Below are 4,143 nucleotides of genomic sequence, written 5' to 3' on the forward strand. Positions count from 1 at the left end.
CACCCTCAGTTACCTGCTGGTCTCCAGGTGGGGGGGGGGTTCCAGCAGGTAACTGAGGGTGGACAGGCAGCAGCAGGGTGGTGGAGGAATCCAGGGGCTTGGCCTAGCCGAACAGCGAGGGCCAGGTAGTCCAGGTGGGTCTGATTCTCAGAGAGAGGTCAGGGCTGGTTCTAGGAGGGAGAAAGATAGAAGAGGCGTCAGGAACAAGTTAGACACTTGAGACAGCACTGAGAGCTAGAGTGTACCACTGTAGAAGCGGAACCATCTGGCATCTTCTTCTGGGAAGCCGCTCCTTTTTAAGGCCATAGTTGATTGGGGATGATGAGCACCAGCTGGATCCCGTCAGCCTGCCACCCTGAAAATGTAGAGAAAACACTCCCCTGCAGAACCCAACACACCTAGACTCTTCAAACCTGGACTAAATTACTAAATTATTCTGCTCTACTAGCAGAATATTTATAACCATGTTTGGGATTTGTGAAACTTTTATCTGATTTGTGAAACTTCAAAAAAGGGCAATTTATGCCCTCTTTTTCGATCATGATCCCACAGGATCTGCTCTAATTCCAAATCTACAATACCTAGACTCTTCAAACCTGGACCAGATTATTTTCAACTAGTAGCAGAATATTTAAAACCATGTTTGGGATTTGTGAAACCTTTTTCTGATTTCTGAAACTTCACTTCACTTAACAGAAGAAGATCTTTCCTTCCAGCAGCCATCACCATCTACAATAACTCTTTGAAGAATTAATGAGTTACACCAACATTTAATTTCCCATTGGGATTAATAAAGTGGTTTTGAATTAGAATTGAATTTGAATTTGAAAAACACTGCATGGAACAAGTGTGAATACTAGTAATAGGATCTTTAGTGAAGTTTCACAAATCCCAAATTCCTAACATGGATTAAAATATTCTGCTATTACAGCAGAATAATATAGTCCAGGTTTGAAGAGTTTAGGTGTTGTAGTTTTGGGGCTGGAGCAGCTCTCATGTGACAAAGAACCAAAAAAGGTCTGAAATCAACCTTTATTGAAGTTTCACAAATCAGAAAAATGTTTTACAAATCCTAAACATGGTTATAAATATTCTTCTATTAGAACAGAATAATCCAGTCCAGGTTTGAAGAGTGTAGATGTTGTAGTTTTTAAACTAGAGTCGATTAACGATGCGGAAGGTAGTGAAAAATTAGGTGGAATCACCCTTTAGCCATTTCACGAATCGGAAGCCAGAATTGGAAACCAACTTCAGCTTCGTTAATTTTTCTTCAGGTTAACTTAGAAAGTGAGCTATTTATTTCTACAAGTTAATTTTCTAAACCACAGAAAAGTTATTGTTAGGGAAGCTCAACTGTGAAAAATTGAACTGATGTTGATATGTGATAGTAATACTGCTATGTTAGATTTACCAATGTTTTGCTTTATCTTTTTTTTATCTGATTACTCCATTAATTGTAAGAATAATCGATAGATTACTCAATTACTAAAATATTCGTTTGCAACAGCCCTAATTTGGAGTTCCTCTTTCTGTCCAGTAACATCTTGTGAATCATTTAAATAAGAGAGGGATGTTTCATGCTTAACAGTTTGATCTCTGCATCTTCCTTAAAATACCTTAAAAATATGTGTCATTAACTGCCTCATGTGTACTGTTTGATGATAAAGAACGGGATAAATGAAAGGACTAAACCATCAAAGTGTCCCTCCGTAGAGGGAGGGCTGTATCCAAATAAAGGACCTCATTAATGCTCTAGGTCTTAAAAGCAATATGGCACTGTACACTTTAATTCAATGAAAATTTTGTAGTGTTTGCATGATCATTATGTCTCGACCTCATATGAATCACAATACACAGCCTGGTTGTAGATTTCAAATAAGCCTGAGATGTGCAGCAGTGAAAGTGGGCTGTGAGAGAGCGGGTCTTACTAGAAGGGGTTGATGAGGAAGTCAGAGACCACCTTCCCGATCAAATAAAGATCAGGTCCTTAGTTCAGCATCTAATCCCCACAAATCTCTTGTAGAGGAACTGGGCAGGGTTTGGTTTTTACAACACGTGTTGTCCTTATTTAAATATTCATTCCATTTTAGCTCTCTTTAGTTGGTCATCTACTGTTTTTTTTTTTTAGTCACATCAGGATCTTAACGGGATATTTCCAATTTTATTTTCTCACAAACTGATTGAATGTCTCAAGTATTACTCAACCTCTTCCCCCTTCATCTGTGCATAACATTCTTTTTTTATTATGAATGCATTGAATTATTGAAGGAAGATCATTTCTGATCAGATTAATATTAAATCACTGTGAAATATTCATGGCTAATGTTTAAAATGATAATCTTACAGAATCATTAATTTAATCACAAACAGACAGAGCAGCTTTGGCGTCCAGTCAAATACAGCAGGGCTGCTGCGACCTCTTTTAACGCACCTTCTTTTGAGGTGACTTCATATGAAATTTTGCAGAAGCCTACTTTGTTCTGCTAACGTCTACCAGCCAGTCCTGCCCTCAGGCTGACGGTCGTGTCGAACAGGGAATGAAGGGGAGAAGAGTTCATCAGCATTTGTTTCCAGGCTCCCTTTGTCACCTTGTCCACAGATGACCTGATCTGTGGTCATGGGGAAAAGCAGGTAAAAGATGTTTTTGTATTAATATTGAGTTGGTCCCTTTATCACCTCTGGTGATTGGCAGAGCTCCACTGGCAGCCACTCCTCCCAAATGTTGCTTTTACTGCTTGCGGCTACTGTCAAAAATAACACTGGCGTGACCTTTGATACTCTTTCTTTTCATTTTTTAAACTGTTATGAGTTTCATCATGTGAGACAGAGTCAATACTTTTAATACAATACCGTTTTGATTAGAAATCTTTAAAATCGAGATGCAGAAATCAGAATTTTCAATTTTCTAGTTTTTGTGAAGCTTTCCTTGAAGAAAACCTCCACCAATTATGGATAATTATTTTTGTCCAAGATACTAAAAGAGGATTAAAAAGATTTAACTTGTTCATCAGTTATTTATATCTGAAGTAGGAGTAGGGGTGGGCAGTAAATCAGTAACAATATATATTGCGATAGACACATGATCAATGTTAACTAAAAATATGTTCAATAGAATTTCATTGAACTCCAATCCAGAACTGTGCAGCATTCTGGGGGATGTAGGCCGAGAAAAGTCTTTAGCCACTCAACCTCTCACTGCCAGCCAAGCTTGGTTGGTGGCATCACTTTGTAGACGTAATAAAGAATAGACGCCTCATGAAGCGCTCTTGCCTATTGTTGCTGACGTGACGTAGGGCCGCCATCTTGTAGCGGTCAACCGCTCCACTCAGCGTTATGTTTGGCAGGCACAATGGAGTATCAGCGTGTTTCATTAATCATAACTCACTAAATGCTAAACAGATTCTCACCCTTTTTGCTGGAAACCTTTTTCAAACAGCTATCATAGAGACTTGTACATGGGCATTTATATGCATTTTTTTTATATTAGGAAAGAATTCAGTCAAATATAAACAAAAAAAATGCTAAACATATGAAACACAAAATACCACAAACAGAAACCGCAGTGACATATTCTAAATGCCTTTGTAGATGCTTTTCAATCTCAGTTCTACTTGCGTCTTCATTTTTAAACACTTCACTGAGATTAAAAAATAAAAAGGTGACTTTAAAAATTCTTGATGCATTAATAACTTCCACACCGGAGAGATTTCCTGTTTTCCAGCTGGCCATTACTGAATATGATAATGTTGCTGAAAATAAAATTATTTCATTCACTGGCTGATTTCTCTGTGCACTTCTAAGTTAAAGATTTTATGAAGTTTAATCCAGTGTTTATTTTTGTAGTAATTGTCTTCCGTGTGTGTGTGTGTGTGTGTGTGTGTGTGCAAAATGTGGAAATCAGAGTTAAAAAAATAAGCCATTATTCAGACATATAATGCTGAGCCTCTTGGAAATATGGACACATAATAATGTTCTCAGTGCTAATGCCAGTAAAGAATATATTGACAAAGAGATGAAAAAGACCCTATTCAAAATCTGATAGTCAGGGAGAAGCATATAATTTTAAATATTTGATTATTTTCAAATGAACAGAGACATGAGTGAAGCCGTTTCCCCCGGCGATCCTCCAGGCTCATGTGTTTC

General features: G+C 37.8%; 1 long non-coding RNA gene across 1 annotated transcript; it reads right to left on the minus strand.

The window, feature by feature from the left end:
- Window positions 1-35: 35 nt before the first annotated feature.
- On the minus strand, window positions 36-2,357 carry LOC107834013 (uncharacterized). The gene is made up of 3 exons (XR_001659790.1): window positions 2,345-2,357; window positions 246-405; window positions 36-170 (listed from the first exon to the last, which is right to left on the minus strand). It is a non-coding gene; the product is annotated as an uncharacterized LOC107834013 (long non-coding RNA).
- Window positions 2,358-4,143: the final 1,786 nt, after the last annotated feature.

The sequence above is a fragment of the Poecilia formosa genome, unplaced genomic scaffold, assembly GCF_000485575.1.
Source record: "Poecilia formosa unplaced genomic scaffold, Poecilia_formosa-5.1.2 Scaffold502, whole genome shotgun sequence".
NCBI lineage: Eukaryota > Metazoa > Chordata > Actinopteri > Cyprinodontiformes > Poeciliidae > Poecilia > Poecilia formosa.